Below are 27,373 nucleotides of genomic sequence, written 5' to 3'. Positions count from 1 at the left end.
AGCTAGATGGCAGTTCCTTACCTCCCCTCGTAGTTGAGGGCAAAATAGTAGTTTGATCATCTTTCAAGTTCTTCATAGTGTCCAGCAGATATAAATCCCAAATGACTCAAAGAATAGAGCTATGCTCCCCGGCAACGGCGCCAGAAAAAGGTCTTGATAACCCACAAGTATAGGGGATCGCAACAGTTTTCGAGGGTAGAGTATTCAACCCAAATTTATTGATTCGACACAAGGGGAGCCAAAGAATATGCTCAAGTATTCGTAGCTGAGTTGTCAATTCAACCACACTTGGAAACTTAGTATCTGCAGCAAAGTGTTTAGTAGCAAAGTAATATGATAGTGGTGGTAACGGTAACAAGGTAAAGACAGCAAAAGTAATGATTTTGGTATTTTTGTAGTGATTGTAACAGTAGCAACGGAAAAGTAAATTATCGTAAACCAGTATATGGAAAACTCGTAGGCACCGGATCAGTGATGGATAATTATGCCGGATGTGGTTCATCATGTAGCAGTCATAACATAGGGTGACACAGAACTAGCTCCAGTTCATCAATGTAATGTAGGCATGTATTCCGTATATAGTCATACGTGCTTATGGAAAAGAACTTGCATGACATCTTTTGTCCTACCCTCCCGTGGCAGCGGGGTCCTAATGGAAACTAAGGGATATTAAGGCCGCCTTTTAATAGAGAACCGGAACAAAGCATTAGCACATAGTGAATACATGAACTCCTCAAACTACGGTCATCACCGGGAATGGTCCCGATTATTGTCACTTCGGGGTTGCCGGATCATAACACATAGTAGGTGACTATAGACTTGCAAGATAGGATCTAGAACACACATATATTCATGAAAACATAATAGGTTCAGATCTGAAATCATGGCACTCGGGCCCTAGTGACAAGCATTAAGCATAGCAAAGTCATAGCAACATCAATCTCAGAACATAATGGATACTAGGGATCAAACCGTAACAAAACTAACTCGATTACATGATAAATCTCATCCAACCCATCACCGTCCAGCAAGCCTACGATGCAATTACTCACGCATGGCGGTGAGAATCATGAAATTGGTGATGGAGGATCGTTGATGATGACGACGGCGACGAATCCCCCTCTCCGGAGCCCCGAACGGACTCCAGATCAGCCCTCCCGAGAGAGATTAGGGCTTGGCGGCGGCTCCGTATCGTAAAACGCGATGAAACTTTCTCTCCGATTTTTTCTCCCCGAAAGCCAATATATGGAGTTGGAGTTGGCGTCGGAGGGCCACCAGGGGGCCCACGAGGTAGGGGGCGCGCCCCCCACCCTCATGAATAGGGTGTGGGCCCCCTGGCCTTCATCTTTGGTGAGGATTTTTTATTATTTATTATAAGATATTCCGTGGAGTTTTAGGTCATTCCAAGAACTTTTGTTTTCTGCACATAAAACAACACCACGGCAATTATGATGAAAACAACGTCAGTCTGTGTTAGTTCCATTCAAATCATACAAGTTAGAGTCCAAAACAAGGGCAAAAGTGTTTGGAAGAGTAGATACGACGGAGACGTATCAATGACTTGAGTGTTCATTGTCATATTGCCTTGCATGATCGTAAGATACCTAGCATGATATTTTCATGGCTTGTCCATTTGATATCTTTGCTATGCTAGATCATTGCATATCCTGGTACACTGCCAGAGGCATTCATATAGAGTCATGGTGTATTAGTTTTATCTCGTTGAAATATCGAGTTGTAAGTAAATAAAAGTGTGATGATCATTATTATTAGAGCATTTCCCCAGTGAGGAAAGGATGATGGAGACTATGATTCCCCTACAAGTCGGGATGAGACTCCAGACGAAAATTTTAAAAAAGAAAAAAGAGAGGCCAAAAAGAGCCCCCCCCCAAAAAAAGAGAAAACAAAAAAAAATGAAATGAGAGAAAAAGAGAGAAGGGGCAATGCTACTATCCTTTACCACACTTGTGCTTTAGAGTAGCACCATGTTTTTCATATAGAGAGTCTCCTATGTTGTCACTTTCATATACTACTGGGAATTTTTCATTATAGAACTTGCCTTGTATATTCCGATGATGGGCTTCCTCCAATGGCCGAGGTCTTCATGAGCAAGCAAGTTGGATGCACACCCACTTAGTTTTCAGTTTGAGCTTTTATACACTTATAGCTTTTAGTGCATCCATTGCATGGAAATCCCTACTCCTCGCATTGACATCAATTAAAGGGCATCTCCATAGCCCATTGATTAGCCACGTCGATGTGAGACTTTCTTCCTTTCTGTCTTCTCCACATTAGCTCTATCACCGTACTCTATTCCACCTTGATACGTCCATTGTGCATCATGTTTTCTTACTGGTATTTATAATGTTTTTATCCATAATAATGCTTGTTGGAGTAATTCTAATTCCTTTTCTCTCATAGCAAGGTACACACCAAGAGGGAGAATTCTGGCAGCTGGAAATCTGGACCTGAAAAAGCTACGTCAGGCTACCTATTCTGCACAACTCCAAACAAGTTGAACCTTCATGGAGAATTTTTATGGAATATTTAAGGAATATTGGAGCAAATAACTACCAGAGGGGGCCCACCAGGTGGGCACAACCCACCTGGGCGCGCCAGGGAGCCCAAGCACGCCCTGGTGGGTTGTGCCCTCCTCGGCCCACCTACACTGCCCATCTTCTGGTATATAAGTCATTTTGACCTAGAAAAATAAGGGGAGGACTTTCGGGACGAAGCGCCGCCGTCTCAAGGCGAAACCTGGGCAGGAGCACTTTTGCCCTCCGACGTAGCGTTTCCGCCGGGGGAACTTCCCTCCAGGAGGGGGAAATCATCGTCATCATCATAACCAACAACTCTCCCATCTCGGGGAAGGCAATCTCCGTCAACATCTTCACCAGCACCATCTCATCTCAAACCCTAGTTCATCTCTTGTATTCAATCTTGTTACCGAAACTATAGATTGGTGCTAGGGGGTGACTAGTAGAGTAGTGTTGATTACATCTTGTAGTTGATTACTATATGGTTTATTTGGTGGAAGATTACATGTTCAGATCCATTATGCTATTTAGTTCCCCTCTGATCATGAGCATGTTGATTATTTGTGAGTAGTTACTTTTTTTCTTGAGGTCACGGGAGAAATCATGTTGCAAGTAATCATGTGAATTTGATCTGTGTTTGATATTTTGATAGTATGTATGTTGTGATTCCCTTAGTGGTGTCATGTGAACGTCGACTACATGACACGTCACCATATTTGGGCCTAAGGGAATGCACTGTGGAGTAGTAAATAGATGGTGAGTTGCGAGAGTCACAGAAACTTAAACCCCAGTTTATGCACTATTCCGTAAGGCACCGATTGGATCCTAGAGTTTAATGCTATGGTTAGAATTTATTCTTAATACTTTTCTCGTAGTTGCGGATGCTTGCGGGAGGGTTAATCATAAGTAGGAGGTTTGTTCAAGTAAGAACATCACCTAAGCACCGGTCCATCCACATATCAAATTATCAAAGTAGCGAACACAAATGAAACCTACATGACGAAAGTAACTAGATGAAATTCCCGTGTACCCTCAAGAACGCTTTGCTTGTTATAAGAGACCATTTTGGCCTGCCGTCTGAAAAGGATTGGGCTGCCTTGCTGCATACTTATTGTTACTATCGTTACTTGCTCGTTACAAATTATCTTACTACTCGCAACTTAAAGTTTCAGCACTTGCAGACATTACCTTACTAAAAACTACTTGTCATTTTCTTCTGCTCCTCGTTGGGTTCAACACTCTTACTTATCAAAAAGAGCTACAATTGATCCCCTATACTTGTGGGTCATCAAGGCTATTTTCTGGCCCCGTTGCCGGGGAGTGAAGCGCTCTTGATAAGTGGAATTCGGTAAGGAAACATTTATATAGTGTGCTGAAATTTGTTGTCCTTGTTACTATGGAAAACAATCCTTTGAGGGGTTTGTTCTGGGTATCTTCTCCTCATCCGGAACCACAATTAGTTACCCCTCAACCTACTGCACCTACTGAAAATATTGAATATGAAATCCCTTCGGGTATGATAGAACAATTGCTAGCTAATCCTTATGTAGGAGATGGAACTGAACATCCTGATATGCACTTGATACATGTGGAACAAATTTGTGGATTGTTTAAGCTTGCAGGTTTACCCAGGGATGAAGTGATGAAAAAGGTTTTCCCTTTATCTTTGAAGGGAAAAGCATTGGCATGGTATAGGCTATGCGATGATATTGGATCATGGAATTGGAATCGTTTGAAATTGGAGTTCCATCAAAAAAATTTATCCTATGCATCTAGTTCATCGTGATCGGAATTATATATATAATTTTTGGCCTCGTGAAGGAGAAAGTATTGCTCTAGCTTGGGGGAGGCTTAAGTCGATGTTATATTCATGCCCCAATCATGAGCTCTCAAGAGAAATTATCATTCAGAATTTTTATGCTCAGCTTTCTCGTAATGATCAAACCATGCTTGATACTTCTTGTACTGATTCTTTTATGAAGAAGACTATTGAATTCCGGTGGGATCTTTTGGAAAGAATTAAATGCAACTCTGAAGATTGGGAACTTGATGAAGGTAAAGAGTCAGGTATAAAGCTTAAGTATGATTGTGTTAAATCTTTTATGGATACCGATGCTTTTCAAAAGTTTAGCACTAAATATGGACTTGACTCTGATATAGTAGCCTCCCTTTCTGAATCATTTGCTACTCATGTTGAGTTTCCTAAAGAGAAGTGGGTTAAATATCACCCACCTATTAAAGATGAAATTAAAGAACCAGTACCAGTTAAAGAAGAAACTATACTTAATAATATTGATCCAGTTGTTCCTTCTGCTTATATTGAGAAACCACCTTTCCCTGTTAGGATAAAAGAACATGCTAAAGTTTCAACTGTGTTTAACAAAAGCTATGTTAGAACACCTAAACCTGATGAACAAATTAAAAGTAGAACCTAGCATTGCTATGGTTAAAGATCTCTTGGAAGAAGATATGGATGGGCATGTTATTTACTTCTGTGAAGAAGCTGCTAGAATTGCTAAACCTGATGGAAAAGATAAACATAGACCTATTGTTGGCATGCCTGTTATTTCAGTTAAAATAGGAGATCACTCTATCATGGTTTATGTGACATGGTTGCTAGTGTGAGTGCTATTCACCACTCCTTATATGAAGAAATTAGAGATGAAATAGCACCTACTGAAATGCAAGACACAGATGTTACTATTAAACTTGCTAATAGAGATACTATATCACCAATTGGGATTCTTAGAGATGTTGAAGTCTTGTGTGGGAAGACAAAATACCCTACTGATTTTCTTGTTCTTACCACCCCACAAGATAATTTTTGTCCCATTATATTAGGTAGACCTTTCTTGAACACCGTCAATGCTAAGATAGATTGCAAGAAACAAATTGTGGGTGTTAGCTTTGGGGATGAGTCTCATGAGTTTAATTTTTCCAAGTTTAGTATAAATCATCATGAAAAATAATTGCCTAGTAAGGATGAATTAATTGGCCTTGCTTCTATTGCCGTGCCACCTACTGATCCTTTAGAGCAATACTTGCTAGACCATGAGAATGATTTACATATGCATGAAAGAAATGAAATAGATAAGATCTTCTTTGAACAACGTCCTCTGCTTAAACACAATTTGCCTATTGAAACTCTTGGAGGTCCTACTCCACCTAAGGGTGACCCTGTGTTTGAATTAAAATAATTTTTTTGACTGTACACGGTAGGGCAAAAACCCACTGCAATTTTATTATTATTTAAAGGTAAGAAAGACAAAAAGGTTCCACTGTACATAAGGCTTGAGATAAGCCAAGGAAAAAAAGAGAAAGAAAACTAGCAACTAAGAACTAGGATTACAACACAAGATTATCCAGCCAATAACAGTAGGCTCCAGCATAACTCTTCTTAATTCTAAATCTAAGAAGATTGAGCTCCTCCAGGAAGATGGCTTTCCACCTTTGAATGTTAGGCTGAATTGCTTGGAATATCAGATTGTTCCTGGAGATCCAGATAGCCCAAGAAGCAAGGATGATTATCTCCATGAAGAAAGGCACATGAAGTTTCTGCTTGAGATCAAGAAAATCTTCCATGATTGAAACATTTGCCTGCCTTGAAGGGCAAACCAGGTCCCAGCATTGAGCTGCAAAAGGGCAAGTCCAGAAAAGGTGCTGCAGAGTTTCTTCCTATGGGCAATTGTTGACAGCACAATTATAGTTACCCAGCTGAAAAGATTTCCTTCTCAGAAGATTTCTAGTATTGAGCCTGTCATGAAGTAGTCTCCAAAAAAACACCTTGTGTTTTGGCCGACAAGAGCTGTTCCAGATCCAGTTGAACTGCTGTGGCACAATTTTAACCCCCGTCATAACTTTATATGCCTTAGCAACTGAGAATTGCTCATTTCCCCAGATGTAACTCCAGGTGTCAGTATAATCTAAAGTACCAGAGGCCCTTAAAGCAATGCATATGTCCTCCATAGCCTCAAATTCCTGGAAAGCTTGCACAGTCAGTGGTAGATGGAATAGGTCCTCTAAGTATCCAGTTTGGAGAATAGTGTGAACAGTAGCATCCTTGTTTTTCACAAAAGAGAATAAATGAGGGAACATGTCTTGCAAACAAGCAGAGTGCCAAAGATCAGTCCAGAAAAAAGCACTCTTGCCATCACCTATGTTGCATCTGGCCAAAGACTTATAGTTATCAATCAGCTTAAGGTTTCCTTCCACCAAAAAGATCCAATCCAGCTATTACCAGGCAGAGAATCATTGTTGTAATATGATTCCCAAATCAAGTTGACCCAGGGAATATTGTGTCTGTTGTAGAACTTATGTAGATTCTTAAGAAGCAGGGCCTTATTCTGAACAAAAATATCTATCACTCCCAAGCCACCTTGATTTTTTAGGTCTACACACAGTGCTCCATGCCGCCATGGAAGGTCTATGGTCTTCCAGATCAGGTCCTCTCCAAAGGCAATGTCTCAAGTACTTTATGGCTTGGGTTTTGATGGTGACAGGCACATCAAGGCATCCCATGAGATAGATAAAAAATGAGTTTAGGACAGATTTCACTAGCAGCAATCTCCCAGCCATTGTCATAAAGGTGGACAAACCCACAAGATTCTTCTGCAGTCTTGTGACAAGAGGAAATCATTGCTCAATAGTAGGTTTATCGAGGCCTAGGGGTGCTCCCAAATATTGGATTGGAAATGATTCCTTCTTGCAATGAAAAGTATTTATCAAAATCTCCACCTTCTCTTCTGGCACATTTATTGGAATCATACTTGATTTATTGTAGTTTACTTTAAGGCCAGTGGCATCTGCAAAAGTATTGAGAAGGGCTTTGAGGCAATGTAGTTGCTTTGCATCTGCTTGTAGAATAACCAGGGTGTCATCAGCAGACTGGACAATTGGAAAGTCTGGGCATGACTCCAGTTGCAAGGGAGAAGTTATCAAGCCCAGGTGCATTGCCTTGTTTAGAATTGACTGAAGTAGGTCAGCAGCAAGCACAAAAAGGAGAGGGGATAGTGGGTCCCCCTGCCTTACACCTCTAAGGCAATAAATTTTTTTTCTAGGAACACCATTAAGCAATGTAGCAGATGAAGCAGAAGTAAACAATAATTTGATCCATGACACTTTGAAGTATCCTTATATTGATGAAAAGAAGATATATCCTATTATTATAAGTGCTAACCTTTCAGAACATGAAGAAGAAAGCTTATTGAAAGTTCTAAGGAAGCACCAAGCCGCTATTGGATATACTCTTGATGATTTAAAGGGCACTAGTCTCACTCTATGTCAGCACAAAATTAATATGGAACCTAATGCTAAACCAATTGTTGATAATCAATGTTGGTTAAATCCGAAAATGAAAGAAGTGGTAAGAACAGAAATATTAAAACTTCTGGAAGCAGGTATAATCTATCCTATAGCTGATAGTAGATGGATAAGTCCTGTTCATTGTGTCCCTAAGAAGGGAGGTATTACTATTGTTACTAATGATAAGAATGAGCTTATTCCACAAAGAATTGTCATGGGCTATAGAATGGTAATTGATTATAGAAAATTAAAAAGCTACTAGAAAAGATCATTACCCTCTGCCTTTTATTGATCAAAAGTTAGAAAGACTATCTAAGCACACACATTTTTGCTTCCTTGATGGATACTCTGGCTTTTCACAAATACCTGTTCTACAATCTGATCAAGAAAAGACCACTTTTACTTGTCCTTTTGGAACATTTGCTTATAGACATATGCCTTTCGGTTTATGTAATGCACCTGCTACCTTTCAAAGATGTATGACTGCTATATTCTCTGACTTTTGTGAAAAGATTGTTGAGGTTTTCATGGATGACTTTTCTGTTTATGGGAAGTCCTTTGATGATTGTTTAAGCAATCTTGAGCGAGTTTTGCAGAGATGTGAACAAACAAATCTTGTCTTGAATTGGGAGAAGTGCCACTTTATGGTTAATGAGGGCATTGTCTTGGGTCATAAAATTTCTGAAAAAGGTATTTAAGTGGACCAAGCTAAGGTTGATGCAATTGAGAAAATGGCATGTCCTAAGGACATCAAAGGTATTCGTAGTTTCCTAGGTCATGCTGGTTTCTATAGGAGATTTATTAAAGACTTCTCTAAAATTTCTAGGCCTCTCACTAGTCTTTTGCAAAAGGATGTTCCTTTTGTTTTTGATGATGATTGTTTAGAAGCCTTTGAAACACTCAAGGAAGCCTTAATTTCTGCACCTATTGTTCAACCACCTGATTGGAACTTGCCTTTTGAAATTATGTGTGATGCTAGTGATTATGCTGTTGGTGTTGTTCTAGGACAAAGAGTTGATAAGAAATTGAATGTTATTTATTATGCTAGTAAAACTCTAGACAATGCTCAAAGAAATTATGCTACTACTGAAAAAGAATTTTTAGCAGTGGTGTTTGCTTGTGATAAATTTAGACCTTATATTGTTGATTCCAAAGTAACTGTTCACACAGACCATGCTACTATTAAATATCTTATGGAAAAGAAAGATGCTAAACCTAGACTTATTCGTTGGGTTCTCTTGTTACAAGAATTTGATTTACATATTATTGATAGAAAAGGAGCTGAGAACCCCATAGCAGATAACTTGTCTAGGCTTGAAAATGTGCTTGATGACCCACTACTTATTAATGATGGCTTTCCAGATGAGCAGTTAGCTGCAATAAATGCTGCTAATAGTACTCCTTGGTATGCTGATTATGTTAATTACATTGTTGCTAAATATTTACCTCCTAGCTTTACATATCAACAAAAGAAAGAAATCTTCTATGATTTAAGACATTACTTTTGGGATGACCCACATCTTTATAAAGAAGGAGTAGATGGTATTATTAGACATTGTGTACCTGAGCATGAACAGGGACAAATCCTACGGAAATATCACTCCGAGGCTTATGGAGGGCATCATGCTGGAGATAGAACTGCTCACAAGGTATTGCAATCTGGATTTTATTGGCCTACTCTCTTCAAGGATGCCCGTAAGTTTGTCTCATCTTGTGATGAATGCCAAAGAATAGGTAATATTGGTAAGCGTCGAGAAATGCCTATGAATTATTCACTTGCTGTTGAACCATTTGATGTTTGCGGATTTGATTACATGGGACCTTTTCCTTCCTCTAATGGGTATACACATATTTTGGTTGCTGTTGATTATGTTACTAAATGGGTAGAAGCTATCCCAACTATTAGTGCTGATCACAACACCTGTATTAAAATGCTTAAGGAAGTTATTTTGCCAAGGTTTGGAGTCCCTAGATATTTAATGACTGATGGCGGTTCACACTTTATTCATGGTGCTTTTCTTAAAATGCTTGCCAAGTATGATGTTAACCATAGAATTGCATCACCTTATCATCCTCAGTCTAGTCGTTAAGTTGAACTTAGAAATAGGGAAATAAAATTAATTTTGCAAAAGACTGTCAATAGGTCCAGGAAGAATTGGTCTAAGAAATTTGATGATGCACTTTGGGCTTATAGAACAACATATAAAAATCCTATGGCTATGTCTCCTTATAAAATGGTTTAGGGAAAAGCTTGTCATTTGCCTCTTGAGTTAGAACATAAAGCATACTGGGCAGTTAAAGAACTCAACTATGATTTCAAACTTGCTGGTGGAAAGAGGTTATTTGATATTATCTCTTTAGATGAATGGAGAACCCAGGTTTATGAAAATGCAAAATTATTCAAAGAGAAAGTTAAAAGATGGCATGACAAAAGAATCCAAAAGCGTGAGTTCAAAGTCGGAGAATGTGTTCTTTTGTACAACTCTCGTTTTAGATTTTTTGCAGGAAAGCGCCTCTCGAAATGGGAAGGCCCGTATGTCATCGAGGAGGTTTACCGGTCAGGAGCCATCAAAATAAATAATTTTGAAGGCACTAACCCGAAGGTTTTCAATGGGCAACGAATAAAGCATTATATATCAGGTACGCCTATCAATGTTGAAAGTAATATTGTCCAAACTTTGACACCGGAAGAACACATAAAAGAGTTCTTTCGGAACACCCCAGAATCGTTAAAATAAGGAGGTACGTGATACGGTAAGTAAACGGTCTCCGAAAAATCCGCAAAAATATTTTTTGTTAGTTTTGGAATATCTTAGAATTTTGGAAATAAAGAAACTCCCAGGAAACGTCCCCTGGTGGGCATAAGACACCAGGGTGCGCTAGGCATGCCTGGCGCGCCCAGGTGGGTTGTGCCCACCTGGGGCACCTTTCAGACTCTGTTTTTCTTCTGTTTACTTGTCCTGCAAGATAAAAATGTTATATATACTTCCCGAACCCGTTAACCATTGTATCACGAAGAAATCCTCTATTCTCTTTTCCTGTTGTTCCTGGTCAGATTTATCAAGCAAGGAAGCTACCGTAAATCCATCCCCGATGGCAGCACAAGCATTGCTGGCCGAGGAGGAGGAAGAAGCTTCTTCACCACCAAAGGAGAACTGAGTATCGGGTATGGGCACTCCCTTTGGCTTCCGCCAAGCTTGGGAGAGGTGCCCTGGTATCATATCATCCCACTATCTTTTTGCTTTTACTTATCTTAGTTCGATCTTTTTGCTTTAGATGAAATAAAGTTAGTTCAACCCTTTCTTATTTGAGAGTGTGCTTAGTGATCTATCCTCGTAATCGTGTGCAAGTTATATAATAAAGTTAGTCTGAGTTTTGCTTTCTTTACTTTCATGTTGCAAATAAAGAAAAGAAATAAGAAAGGAAGAAAAAAATAAATAAATAAAAGAAAGGAAATAAATCAATAATATCATATCCTAATCCTATGGTAGGTGATAGCACCACATAAGGAAAAGTATAAGTAGGAAATTTTATTAGACATTGACCAACAGAGCATTAGTCAATGATGCAACTCATGAAAGAATTAATAAGGGAAGAGAAGATTCACATATAAATATACTATCCTAGAAATCTTTTGTGATTGTGAGCCCTCATTAAAATATTATATGCCAAAATTGTTGATGTTGGACAAGGAAGACACCTTAATGATTTATGTATATTTATATTCACATAGAAGTCATATTGTCATAGATCCTTTAACATGTGATGCTTGCCCCCTATCTTTGCTAGCCAAAAATTCCGCACCATGTAGAGATACTACTTGCCTTAAACCCAAATATTTTTCAAGTGTCCACCATACCTACCTATGGATTGAGCAAGATCCCTCAAGTAAGTTGTCATCGATGCAAAAAGGCAATAAAAATTGCTTCTAAATATGTGAGATCATTTAGTGTAAGAGAAAATTGAGCGTTGTATGAACTTGGATGACAAAGAATAAAAGCGACATACTGCATAATAAAGGTTGTCATCTTAAGGGGCAATACAATGTGATGTTCTCTTGCACTAAGGGATTGAGCATGCAAACAAATAAGCGCATGGCAACCTCTGCTTCCCTCTGCGAAGGGCCTATATTTTACTTTTATGTGTTTACTTTTATGCAAAGAGTCAAAGTTTTCCTTCTATTCCTTTTTATTTTTATCTTTTGGCAAGCATCATGTGGTGAGGAAAGATCTAGGCACATATGTCCAGTTGAATATAGATAGCATGAGTTATTATTGTTGACATCATCCTTGAGGTGAGTATGTTGGGGGGCGAAACTATGAGCCCCTATCTTTCTAGGTGTCCGACTGAAACATTTTGTTCATGGGTATGAGGTGAGTGTTAGCAATCATAGAAGACAATATGATGGTTGAGTATGTGGACTTGCTAAAAGGCTCCGACACGTGACTCTTCCTGAAAAGATGATGAATTGTAGTTGCAAAGTTGACTGAGAACATAGTTTGTTGGTTTGTAATAGAGTTTTTGCTTTATAATTCGGTTATGTGATGAACTGTTACTTATTCATGGGAAGTATATGATGCAAGTTCAATTATAAAAGTCCTATGTTCAATTTTGTTGATGTTATAATAATCAACATGATGCTTCTATGTCCGTATTTTTTTGTTTTTATCGACACCTCTCTCTCAAAGCATGTGGACATGTTTTTCGATTTCGGTTTTCGCTTGAGGACAAGCGAGGTCTAAGCTTGGGGGAGTTGATATGTCCATTTTGCATCATGTTTTCTTACTGGTATTTATACTATTTTTATCCATAATAATGCTTTTTGGAGTAATTCTAATGACTTTTCTCTCATAATTTAAAAGGACACACCAAGAGGGAGAATTCTGGCAGCTGGAAATCTGGACCTGAAAAAGCTACGTCAGGCTACCTATTCTGCACAACTCAAACAAGTTGAACCTTCACCGAGAATTTTTATGGAATATTTAAGGAATATTGGAGCAAACAACTACCAGAGGGGGCCCACCAGGTGGGCACAACCCACCTGGATGCGCCATGGAGCCCAGGCACGCCCTGGTGGGTTGTGCCCTCCTCGGCCCACCTCCGGTGCCCATCTTCTGGTATATAAGTCATTTTGACCTAGAAAAAATAAGGGGAGGACTTTCGGGACGAAGCGCCACCGTCTCGAGGCGAAACCTGGGCAGGATCACTTTTGCCCTCTAGCGGAGCGATTTCGCCGGGGGAACTTCCCTCCAGGAGGGGGAAATCATCATCATCATCATCACCAACAACTTTCCCATCTTTGGGATGTCAATATCCATCAACATCTTCACCAACACCATCTCATCTCAAACCCTAGTTCATCTCTTGTATTCAATCTTGTGACCGAAACTATAGATTGGTGCTAGGGGGTAACTAGTGTTGATTACATCTTGTAGTTGATTACTATATGGTTTATTTGGTGGAAGATTATATGTTCAGATCCATTATGCTATTTAATACCCCTCTGATCATGAGCATGTTGATTATTTGTGAGTAGTTACTTTTGTTCTTGAGGTCAGGGGAGAAATCATGTTGCAAGTAATCATGTGAATTTGATATGTGTTCGATATTTTGATAGTATGTATGTTGTGATTCCCTTAGTGGTGTCATGTGAACTTTGACTACATGACACTTCACCATATTTGGGCCTAAGGGACTACATTGTGGAGTAGTAAATAGATGGTGGGTTGCGAGAGTGACAGAAACTTAAACCCTAGTTTCTGCACTATTCCGTAAGGGACCGATTGGATCCTAGAGTTTAATGCTATGGTTAGAATTTATTCTTAATACTTTTCTTGTAGTTGCGGATGCTTGCGGGAGGGTTAATCATATGTAGGAGGTTTGTTCAAGTAAGAACAACACCTAAGCACCGGTCCACCCACATACCAAATTATCAAAGTAGCGAACAAAAATCAAACCAACATGACAAAGGTAACTAGATGAAATTCCCGTGTACCCTCAAGAACGCTTTGCTTGTTATAAGAGACCGTTTTGGCCAGTCCTTTGTCTAAAAAGGATTGCTTTACCTTGCTGCATACTTATTGTTACTATCGTTACTTGCTCGTTACCAATTATCTTGCTATCAAACTACTCGCTACTTAAAGTTTCACCACTTGCAGACATTACCTTACTAAAAACGACTTGTCATTTCCTTCCGCTCCTCGTTGGGCTCGACACTCTTACTTGTTGAAAATAGCTACAATTGATCCCGTATACTTGTCGATCATCACACCCATAGTGCTATATCCATGGTCGCGCTCATGTATTGCGTGGGGGTTGAAAAAGCTGAAGCGTGTTAAAAAGTATGAACACATTGCTCGGCTTGTCACCGGGGTTGTGCATGATAAATACTTTGTGTTAAGAAGATAGAGCATGACAAGGCTATATGATTTTGTAGGGATAATGTTCTTTAGCATTGATATTTTGAAAGACATGATTGTTTGTTGGATGCCTGAGTATTGATGTCGTTATATCAAATTATAGACTATTGCTTTGAATCACTTGTGTCTTAATATTCATGCCATGATTAGATTATATGATCAAGATTATGCTAGGTAGCATTCCACATCAAAAAATATCTTTTTTATCATTTACCTACTCGAGGACAAGCAGGAATTAAGCTTGGGGATGCTGATACATCTCCGTCGTATCTATAATTTTTGATTGTTTCATGCCAATATTCTACAACTTTCATATACTTTTGGCAACACTTTATATCACTTTCGGGACTAACATATTGATCAGGTGCCCAGTGCCAGTTCCTGTTTGTTGTATGCTTTTTGTTTCACAGAATATCCATACCAAACGAAGTCCAACCATGATAAAAATTTACAGATAATTATTTTGGAATATATGTGATTTTCGGGAAGCGGAATCAACGCGAAACAATGTCTGAGGGGCCCACAAGCTCAAGAGGCGTGCCCCATACCTTGGGCGTGCCTGGAAAGCTTGTGGCCACCCCGTAAGTCAGTTGGAGGTGTACTTCAGCCGCAAGGAAGCTTATATGTGGATAAAAATCATGTTAAAATTTCAGCCCAATCGGAGTTACGGATCCCCAGGAATTTAAGAAATGGTGAAAGGTGAGAAAACAGGAACACGAAACAGAAGAGAAACAGAGAGAGATATCTAATCTCGGAGGGGCGGGAGCCCCTCCTCCGCCATGGAGGCCATGGACCAGAGGGGAAACACTCCTCCCATCTAGGGGGGAGGTCAAGGAAGAAGAAGGAGGGGGGCTCTCTCCCCCTCTCTCCCGGTGGCGCCGGAACACCCCCGGGGCCATCATCGTGATGGCGATCTACACCAACAACTTCGCCGCCGTCATCACCATCTCTCTCCTCCTCTATGCAGCAGTGTAACCTCTCTTTTACCCGTTATAATCTCTACTTAAACATGGTGCTCAATGTTATATATTATTATCCAATGATATGTGGCTCTCCTATGATGTTTGAGTACATCCGTTTTGTCCTATGGCTTGATTGATAATGACGATTGGCTTGAGTTGTATGTTTTACTATTGATGTTGTCCTATGGTGCTCTCTGTATCGTGCAAGTGTGAGGGATCTCCGCTACAGGGTGTTGCAATATGTTCATGATTCACTTATGGTGGGTGGCGCGAGTGACAGAAGCACAAACCCGAGTAAGTGGGTTGTTGCATATGGGAGTAAGGAGGACTTGATACTTAATGCTATGGTTGGGTTTTACCTTAATGATCTTTGGTAGTTGCAGATGCTTGCTAGAGTTCCAATCATAAGTGCATATGATCCAAGTAGAGAGAGTATGTTAGCTCATCCCTCTCCCTCGTATAAAGTTGCAATAATGATTACCGGTCTAGTTATCAATTGCCTAGGGACAAATAACTTTCTTGTGTGACAAAAGCTCTCTACTAAAACTAACTTAATAGTTTTTTTATATAAACAACCCCTAGCTTTTATTTACGTGCTCTTTATTATCTTGCAAACTTATCCTACACCTACAAAGTACTTCTAGTTTCATACTTGTTCTAGGTAAATCAAACGTTAAGTGTGCGTAGAATTGTATCGGTGGTCGATAGAACTTGAGGGAATATTTGTTCTATCTTTAGCTTGTCGTTGGGTTCGACACTCTTACTTATCGAGAAAGGCAAAAATTGATCCCCTATACTTGTGGGTTATCAAGGCGTCACACATCCTTGATAGTCTTGGGTGCTTGGATCTGCTCAAGAGCCTTGAACTTGTCAGGGTTCGCTTTGATCCCACGCTGAGATATGAAGAGTCCAAGGAACTTGCTGGAGGGGACACCGAATACACACTTCTCCGGGTTGAGCTTCATGTTAATCTTTTGCAAATTAGAGAAAGTTTCTTCCAAATCTTGAATCAAGGTGGACTTGTCTTTGGTCTTGACTACAATATCATCCATGTAGGCTTCTACATTTCTGTGCAACTACGTTTAAAACCGATCTGAATTGCTCTTGCGAATGTTGAACCCGCACTCTTTGGTCTGAAAGGCATCCGTACAAAGCAGTGATACGTCCTTTTTGTAGCATGTTTTCCTACTGTTATCTATAATGTTTTTATGCATAATAATGTTTTTTGGAGTAATTCTAATGCCTTTTCTCTCATAATATGCAAGGTTTACACAAAGAGGCAGAATGCCGGCAGCTGGAATTCTGGACCTGAAAAAGCTACGTCAGAGTCACCTATTTTGCACATCTCCAAATGAGTTGAAAATTTATGGAGAATTGTTTTGGAATATATGAAAAATACTGGAGTAAATAACTACTGGAGGAGGCCCACCAGGTGGGCACAACCCACCTGGGCGTGCCAGGCCCCCCAAGCGCGCCTTGGTGGGTTGTGTGTGCCCTCCTCGGCCCACCTCCGGTGCCCATCTTCTGGTATATAGGTCATTTTGACCTAGAAAAATTAGGGGGGTGGACTGTTGGGATGAAGCGCCGCCGTCTCGAGGCGAAACTTGGGCAGGAGCACTTTTGCCTTCCGGTGGAGCGATTCCGCCGTGGGAACTTCCCTCCTGGAGGGGGAAATCATCGTCATAGTCATCACCAACAACTGTCCCTTCTTTGGGAGGACAATCTCCATCAACATCTTCAACAACACCATCTTCCCTCAAACTCTAGTTCATCTCTTGTGTTCAATCTTTGTACCGAACCTTAGATTGGTACTTGGGGGTGACTAGTAGTGTTGATTAGATCTTGTAGTTGATTACTATATGCTTTATTTGGTGGAAGATTATATGTTCAGATTCATTATGCTATTTAATACCCCTCTGATCTTGAGCATGATTATCATTTGTGAGTAGTTACTTTTGTTCTTGAGGTCACGGGAGAAGTCATGTTGCAAGTAATCATGTGAACTTGTTATGCGTTTGATATTTTGATGATATGTATGTTGTGATTCCCTTAGTGGTGTCATGTGAATGTCGACTAAATGGCACTTCACCTTATTAGGGCCTTAGGGAATGCATTGTGGAGTTGTTATTAGATGATGGGTTGCTAGAGTGACAGAAGCTTAAACCCTAGTTTATGCGCTACTTTGTAAGGGACCGATTTGGATCCAAAAGTGTAATGCTATGGTTAGATTTTATCTTAATACTTTTCTCGTAGTTGCGGATGCTTGCGAGGGGGTTAATCATAAGTAGGAGGTTTGTTCAAGTAAGAACGACACCTAAGCACCGCTCCACCCACATATCAAATTATCGAAGTAGCAAACACGAACAAAACCAACATGATTTAAGTGACTACATGAAATTCCTGTGTACTCTCAAGAACGCCTTTTCTTATAATAAGAGACTGTTTTCGCCCATCCTTTGCCACAAAAGGATTGGGCTACTGTGCTGCAATTTATTTACCGTTACCGTTACTTGCTCGTTACAAATTATCTTGCTATCAAACTACCTGCTACCAACAATTTCCGTGCTTGCTGAAAACCACTTGTCATTTCCTTCTGCTCCTCGTTGGGTTCGACACTCTTACTTATCGAAAGGACTATCACTGGTACAACGAGGTGCTATACAAACGGTTTTTAACCCCTTTCCGTGACGGCACTTGGAACCGTCGCCAAGTGAGTGTGGGCGATAGGGGGGTCCTTCCCACACGACCTAGAAACCGTCGGGGATAGGGAGCCTTGATGCATACAATTTCCCCTATATAATCATTTCCGATGTCTCGCATATCCGAAATGCTTCATCCTTGCTACTTGTTTGTGCTTGCATTGCCATCGCAGTTGGAGTTTTGTGGTTTTACCTAAAACCAGGCAGATTCTAGGCACGGGAGTTTTGTAGGAACGTACCAAACTGGCTCTACGTTTACGATGCCTGGCACATCACAAACAGTTCATGATTATAAATCGTGTACGATAGGTAGACATTCACACACATTTAGTTTCCCCCCACCGTATGTGATAGTGTCTGACATCACACACGCTTTGCAAACAGCAACTGTGTGCATTGTTACACACGTTTCCACTCCGTGAACCGTGTCGGATTATGATGTACTCCCTCTGTCCCGAAATTCTTGTCTTAGATTTGTCCAAATACAGATGTATCAAGTCACGTTTTAGTATTATATGCATCCGTATCTAGACAAATTTAGGACAAGAATTTTGGGACGAAGGGAGTATATCGCACACACTGTGCTTTATTAACCATGTGCGCCGTAATGACCTGCACACCATAATTTCGCCCTAATTTAATTGCTGCTATTTAAAATTGTACCTAATTTAAACTTGAAAGTAGGCTATAGCTTTATTCATATCCATCATGTTCAAACAAGCAATGCATTATTCAATTCACAGGTACATATGTTTAAGAATTACATAAGCACCAAATAAAGAATGATGAACCAGGGTTCTATACTGGTACTATTACAGATGGTAAAGAAAGAGGCGACAAACATTCTGGTTGCTGAACAAGGTGAAGCGGAATGGCCCTATTGTGCTCTCCTGGATGCAGAAGGCACGCACGACTCTAGTCCAACCCCTTGTGATGGTCGCCCACCAATCATGTAGTTTGAGAGGTAATCTTGAGTAAACTGCTTCAGGATCCACTGCAAAGGAAAAAAGATTCAAACATTGTCATCTAACACAACTCATCATGGGCAGTAAAAAGAAGGCTACAAGGTTCTTACTTACCATTCTGCAGTTCACTGTTTTCTTGCATAAAGTGTAAACATATAGTTCGATTGACATCTTTTGACCCATTTAAATAAAAATCTTTATCAGTTTCCTCACTTGATGTTGGTTCATGAATATCTTATTACCCCATACGCAGAAAGGGTCAACGTGTGTATCTTTGGCAATGACATGTGTACCTAAAAGCACCAATTTAATATTAGAAGCTAAACAACAATTGCAAAATGATGTAGTACAACACTCCCTCCATCCCATTATATAAGATTTTATACACGTATATCTAGACATCATTAGAATATTAAGGTAACACGAACATTAAGGTAACACTCTTCCTTGTTGCTATGTAGCCTGGGATTGCATATTTAGTCATTTAGTACAATGCATGTTGCTATGTAGCCTCAGATATATTAAATATGTCCCTAGTTAACCTATTGATAAATGGGTTACAGATATATTCAGTGAAATGTACGATTCGACGATTAATCCCTTATCAGCCCCCAGGCTATATGGTACCAGCTACCGAGATCCTGAACAGTGAGTACATATAAGCAATGCGATGAAACTAACCTCGATGGAAAAACAACACTGTTCTCAATATTGTCATGTATGAGTACATATAAAGGCATGTTAAGCACAACAGGCAGAACATCAACCAAATATATCCATGGTAGATAACATAATCTACAAATGATAGGTTCTGTGTGCAGGCTTAAGCACGCTAGTTAAGCAAAACAAGAAGTGGAAAGGTGTGTTAACTGCATCAGGCATAACATTTATAAACAAGCAAATAGTCATTCAAACTGATATTGTGCAGGTCTAAAGTACACTAGTTATTGTTAAAAAAGGCATGTTAACTGCAATATCCTTAACAACAACCAAATATCGTAATTCATAGTGGTATTGTTGAAACTGTTATTGATGAAATTGAATTGCACGGCAAATAGTTGCACATATAGAGCATCACATTGTGAAGAACTGAAATAAACTAGGCATAAGGCCATCTCTAGCCGATCCTTTAAAAGTTACAAGACTAAAACAATTAGTGGATATATATAAATAAACAATATTCTGATCACGGCCAAAAATTGCTAGAGTATATATATATATATCATCTGCTGGAGTATATATATAAAAGTTACAAGACTAAAACAACTAGTGGATATGTCAGGACCCCGACTCAATGCCACATCGATCTAGCATGTAACACCTCATATCACTTTGCGGCCTCACGCACGGTATTCCCACGGGTGTCGCCTTACCTTTGCCCGGGACCGTTTACGCCTTTTGGCACACCTATATGATAGTGTCGCTAGCATCCATATGATAAGGAGCCCGGGCTGACATGGCTAGTCGTAAACCCAAAGTGGCACAGACTTACAGGGACAGGCATCCATGACCCAACATCGAACGTGTCGGTCATCAGCGAGTGAAACCGGGCTGTAGCACTGGGCTAGCAGGACTCCGGTAGACCGGGCTGTAGCGGGCTAACAGGACTCCGGTATTCATCGCGTGACATTTCCCCGAAGGGACAGACACAGGAACGAAGAAGGACACATGCCAGCCAGCCTAAGTGTTCCGGAGCAGTAGCAAGCTACCATGGCTCAGTGGAAGCACTAGGAGACATTTCCCGGTAAGAAAGGCTACTAAGGATAAACAACTAGACAGTCAGATCCCACACATACCAAGCATTTCAATAACATACACACAATATGCTCGATATGTGCAATACAACATGGCATCACAACATGACTCTACAACTCAAGTATTTATTCATTAGGCTCCGAGGAGCGAGATATTACAAACATGGGTCTCACGACCCAACATTCAGAGCATACAAGTCAAAGCACAAGCGGAAGCTTAACATGTCTGAGTACAGACAACTACAAATGAAAAAAGGCTGAAAAGCCTGACTATCTACCAGATCCTGCCGAGGGCACAAGATCGTAGCTGAGGTAACAAGTTAAACGTTGAAGTCCACGTGGAACTACTAGCGAGACTGAAGTCTCTCTGCAAAAACATAAAATAGGCAAACGTGAGTACAAATGTACCCAGCAAGACTTACATCAGAACTAACTACATATGCATCATTATCAACAAAGGGGATGGTGGGGTTCAACTACAGCAAGCCAGCTTTGACTCAGTGGCTATCCTAAACTACGACTGCAAGTAACTCTTTTGAGGTGGCGCACGAGTCCACATATTCACCATATCAATACACCACTATGGATCCGCTCCCGTCTCCCTACGAGAATGCCATTCATAGCACTCACGCTTATCTTGCGTATTTTAGAGTATCCACTTTCACTTGTCTATGAACTGTACAGGCAACCCAGAAGTCCTTTACCGCGGACACGGCTATTCGAATAGATGATGTTAACCCTGCAGGGGTGTACTTCTTCATACACGCTCTCACCGCTTACCGCCGTTTACACGACATGTACTCGGCAACCTTCAAGCGGAAGCCCAACGTGGGTGTGGGCCACGACCTACCTAAATACTCAAGTCTCTAGTCCAGGTTTATCGCCTATTCAGGTTCCATCCGCAGGGAGTCCGGCCGAGGTTTCCACATACGGCCCCGAACGATGTGAACAGGGTTCCGAGACACCTAACGGGTACCCGGCCACGTACCTACCGCATCACAGCCCACCCCACGGTCAGCGCTGTCCACGGCCTCCAGTAGGCTACAAACACCAGAAACTACTTGCAACTCCTGGACAGAGGACTAGGGTGAATAAGAAGCCGAGAGGGTCCATTCGTTTCAGGCCCAATGCATGGTAGAAACTGTATCATGGATCACAAACACAGAACTCAGTTCCTGAGGACGGCTGCAATGAGACAACCCACCATGTACTCCTACATGGCCTCTCACCGCTACCTTTACCAAATCGTTTTCACACACTTTGCTCACACACACAGTAGGACATGTTCACACACCTCTGATTCATCCTCGATGAATCAGACCCGACTCAACTCTAAGCAGTAGAAGGCATGACAAACAAGCATGAATGAGTAGGCACCATAGGGCTCAAACAACTCCTACTCATGCTAGTGGGTTTCATCTATTTACTGTGGAATGACAGGTCATGCAAAGAATAAAGGGGTTCAGCTACCGCAGCAAGTAACAGATGAATCGTTGTTGTCCTAATGCAGTAAAAGAGAGCAGGAGAGAGAGAGTGGGATTGTATCGGAATGAACAAGGGGGTTTTGCTTGCCTGACACTTTTGAAGATAGCATTGAGTCTTCATCAGTGTCAACGATCACAACGTCGGTACAACGTCTACCAAGGGGGAACAACACTGGCAAACAGAGAAGAAACACGATCAATGCAATGCACAATATGATGCATGCTATGACATGGCAATATGAATGTGTTTTGGGCTAATGCAAGCTAGAACAGATTGAGATGAGTCCATTTGAACCAAAGATTCAAATGCAAACCCATTTTAAGAGGTTATATTAGTGCATTAACTTGTTTCATCTAAACAGCAAGGTTAGGTTGCTCCAACATGCATGAAACAAGTACAGATGGATAGATTGGATTTTTCTGATCATTTTTCATATATAATTTGTTTGATTTGGAGCTACGGTTGATTTTCTATGATTTTTAGAAGTTTTGGCTATTTTCTGGAATTTCCTGTAAAAGAATAAATCCAGAAAATGAGTTATTGCGTCAGCAGTGCATCAGGGTGATGTCAGCGGTCAACGGGGCTGGTCCAGGTCAAACTGACCTGTGGGCCCTGCGTGTCAGTAGTTAGTTTAACTAACTAATATTAGTTAGTGCTAACCTAAGTTAATTAACAGAGGGAGGGTCCCACTTGTCATAGACTCAGGGGGGTCAACCCGGACCCACCCAGTCAAGGTCAACGGGTCAAACTCGCCGGCGTTTAACCGTCGGCGTGGCCAGACGCGGCGGAGGGCTCGGGTTTGCGTCTCCGGCGACCAAACGGGCGGCCGAGACCATCTACGGGGAGCTGGAGGCGAGCCGCGTCGTTTGGGGGTGGAAGTGGAGCTCGGGGAGGTCCGGAATGACGCCGGCGATGACCTTGGCGGTCGCCGGAGCTCGGGTGAGCTCGGGCTCGTTGCTGCAGTGGCCTAGACAGGGCGGCGCTAGCATCTTCGGCTCCTACGCGTTGCGGGGAGTGCGTTGGACACAATCCCGGGACCATATGGTCACCGGAGCATGTCCGGCGACGACGCGGGCGGCGGCGCATGCGGGTGAGTGCGGTGTGGTCGCTATGGTGCGCGGCAGAGCGAACGGAAAGGGGGAGGATAGGCAGAAGCTCACAGTGATCGTCGTGGGGTGGACGGCGAGCTCGGGGGATGACTGGAGCAAACGGGGCGGCAGAGGCGATCTCGGTGGCCGTAGGTTGAAGACGACGACGGTGAAGACGAATCAGAGCTTCCCAGCTCACTTGGCGCGGTGAGGAGGAGGAGAAGGTCGAGGCGGAGCTCCGGGATGCGTCGGGGAGGTGGGGCAGTGGCTGTGGGCGCGGGGTTACGGCGGCGCGTCCATGGAGGCTTCGGCCATGGCGGGGAACGGGCGAGGGAGAGGCGTTGGGGGCAAATGGAGGGGTCCGGGGGGTCGGGGCGACGACGTGGAGGTCGTCCAGACGTCCAGGGGCGCGGGCGGCAAGCAGGTGGCGCCGTGGCGAGCTCGCGCTCGTCGGCGTCACCTCTGTGCCTGCCTGGCGAGGATGAAGCAGCTGGCTGGCATGGGCCAGCATAGTGCTGGGCCTGCCAGGTGGGCTGCTAGGTGGGTTGCGGCCAGGAAGGTGGCCCAGGTAGAAAATCTCTCTCTCTCTCTCTCTCTCTCTCTCTCTCTCTCTCTCTTATTTTTTGTTTTCTATTTTCTACAATTGGTGTTGATTTGATTTAAAACATTAAATCATTTTTTAAACTTTCTGTAAATTGTATGTGAGCTCAGGAACTAGTCCAAGGTCACAGGAAACTTACAAAAATATTTGAACTTTATTTCTTATATAACAGAAATAAATTCAACTCAAATATGTCATTGGTTTAAGTCAAAGGCCCAAAATAAATATTTCTGTGATTCCAAAAATATTGGTTTGAATTTTACCTCATGCCAATATTTTTACAGAATAACATGAACATTTTCTTGGACTCATTTGATGAGATTTAAATGTTGGTTATTTTTAGAGGTTTTCTGAGGCTTTTGAAAAATTCCTCAATTCAAGTTTCATTTGAATTTAAACATGATGCTCACATGGAAGCTAGCATAGGTCAGGCCAGAACTAGGGATGTGACAACTCACCCCTACTAAATAAGAATCTCATCCCGAGATTCAAGTCATGAGGTAAGAAGACAGAGGGACACAAGCTAACACAATCTTCACGATCCGGATGTCTTTTCTGGAGGATGTTGATTTGATAACTCCAGTCAATCTTGACATCTTTGCTTTCGAGATCTTCATCCATCACGAGGACAAAAGAGCGAGACATGTCTACACGGATGGATCATCCTAATGATCACAGGATCAACTCACGGAATGAGACATAGGAACATCTCTTGAGCTGAGAAGCAAAACATGCATCAGGAGGGGCGGAAGAAACAATTTGACGAGGGTTTCAGAATAGCGAGGAAGAATTGCCATGATTCCATAACGGGGCACCTTAGGAAAGGTGACTCGTAGAATTATTCCCTCAAGTGGCAAAAAGGAATTACTTTTGATACATAGATCATTGGAACTCTTCTCACCAGCCTGAGGCAATTTTTCCGAACGACCGTTTGATGGAGTTCGAAGGAGTAGCATACTCGGACTAGTATGGATGATGTGGATTACCTTGTTGAAGACAACACAATGGATGATTTTGCTTATCATCGGAAATAGATGAGACCCATGGTAGGACCACTTTTGAAGATGATCCTAAACAACAATTGCTGAGAGGGCAGCCCATGGAAATTGGCACAATGGAGGTGCAAGCTGGGATAAAAATGCAACTATTGGGAATGTTCCAACCATCATATCTGCCTGAGATTCAGATCCGATTGGTGATAGGATACTTCAGACTCAGCATGTCCGAAAAGAAAGGTTGCAACACAAATCGATGAGATGATGTTGCGAGATTCTCGGGATATGAACTACGATAGCAAGCTCCAAAACATGAGCTGGTTCTGCTACATACGTGTGAGAATGTTGTCCAAGACAAGAATGACCACATAGTAGTCTTATAATAAAACACTATCGAATTCTGGTTGGGAACCATCGTCGAGGATATCCAAGTCCTTGCATAAGGCATGCTCTTAAGAAGGGACTTCTTCTCCTTGAACAACTCAATCAGTGGCTTGGTGTGCTAGGAATACATATAGAATGAAGGTTGCAAGTCTCCAGACCACAGAATACTTCGCACATATGCATGACTGAATTGGGATGATTCCAGAGGAAGCAAAAGAAACCTTTCTCAAATTCACGGCGGCATCTTGCACCTGATGCACATGAACTTGGAGAAAGTCACCTCTTACACCAAACATATGCTTCATGAGCTAGCATGAACAAATGCTTTCAAAAGTTTCCAACACTAGCTTAATGTTCAACAAGATTATGGAGAAGATAAGGATGTTGTCGATGGGCTCAACAACAATTCATCCTAGTTTCCATGTAAATGGAATTCCACAATTACGTGAACATGGTGATAGCATTGGTCAGACCAAAAGATGTAGTGGTGTATGCCCGAGGGAACAACCACGAGTAAGACAACATTACGAATATCGTTGGTTCTGATTTGATTTGGCGATAACCCATACCCAAATCAAAGATTGGATAAGATGATAGATCCATTAACTGACCATGAGGGTCAATCGATGAAGATACCATCTTCCTTCAACACACGCACAAAAAGATATCCCTTAAAGTGAACTAAGACAGGCAAGCTTTTATCTTCCAACTCTCCAAGTTGTTGTTTGGCTTAACAAACTAGCTCAGGGGTATCTAACATGGATTCTTGGAGAAGGAGTGGTTTATTGGAAACCAACTTGATCACGAGCTCAACATAGCGGTCAGGTGACAACCTAGCAATACTTCCGAGAAGATATTCGGATCATCACGAACCACCGATATGTTATTAAGCTCGAGAACAATCTTGCTAGTCAGGCAAGACGATATGATCAAATGAGCAAGGGATTGACAAAATCCTAACTCACTGACCGAAGAGTGCACCAGAAATAAAGACTAGGTAGCACGATCAATCTTAGGATGATGATTCAATAACCAACACACTAAGAATAGGAATATTGTCCATTTAACTACCAAGCAACAGAGTTGCTAGGAGTATAGATTTCACACATCACGATTCACTTGTCGGTGTTCCGGTTACAATAACATGGGACCAAGGAATGAGAAGTGATGGCAAGAAGCATTACTACATCAAGAATTCATAAGAGAAGGTGCACTTCTCATGAGATTCCTGACATAAAGTGGGTAATACTTTAGGGTAGAACAGACCAAAGCTTGATTGCATTTGATCTGCGGAATACAACTGCTTTGACCCAATCCTAGAAATGGATGAGGTACTGGAGTTTATTTCTCCTAGTCATTCTGAATAGAATGACTTGACGGACCACAAGGGTAATAGGCATCGATGAGCTCGAGTGCACAACTACTCTTGACTATCAATTGATAGACGAGGGTGAGAGGACAGCTAAGAGGGACAACTCAAAAGAACATATGATTTCCTGAGTTGTGGATGCATGGATTAGGATGTCGAACGAGTTCGACATATTTCTGCCAGAAAATTCATGCAGAGAAGTAGGACTGGCAGGGTCACAACATAGAATCGAGAACTCATCGAGCACTTTTGTTGTGATCTTTTGGTTCAATGAGGAACTGCTGCCATGAGTAGTTTATGGTATTTGGAAGAACGATTATACCACAAACCTCGAGAACTATCGCAAGGGTTACTAATAACCTAAAGGGACGAGCAAACACTATCAACATGAAGTGAGTAGGGTGAATCTCGGGTTCAAGAACCCAGGAATAGAATACCTACTACTAAGTGGCATCACGGGATGCTTTCGAGAATAAAGGCCAGAATTATCACACCGGGAACACAAAACATGGCTAGATTACTAGGTGGTTCTCTAAGACACCTAGGGTCATAATAGTAGCTCCAACATATATACCGAGGCAATAGAGTACCTCAACGCACCGGTTGGTGTGCTTATTCTGACCAAAAAGACATCGGGAACGGAAGGAAAGGATTTGCAAATGCATCAGACTATTTAGAAACCTGGGATGACTCGGACAGCATAACGGCTGTAAATGCTCAAAATGATTTGAGACATCCTGCAAAAATGGTGGCATAACCACTCAGAAGCACAAAATCGAGGTTCCGAGACCAACTATGAACACACAGAAGTAGT

This window comes from Triticum dicoccoides, chromosome 5B (assembly GCF_002162155.2).
Source record: "Triticum dicoccoides isolate Atlit2015 ecotype Zavitan chromosome 5B, WEW_v2.0, whole genome shotgun sequence".
Taxonomy (NCBI): domain Eukaryota; kingdom Viridiplantae; phylum Streptophyta; class Magnoliopsida; order Poales; family Poaceae; genus Triticum; species Triticum dicoccoides.
The sequence above is the reverse complement of the archived record's forward strand: the minus strand, read 5'-3'. Positions refer to the sequence as shown.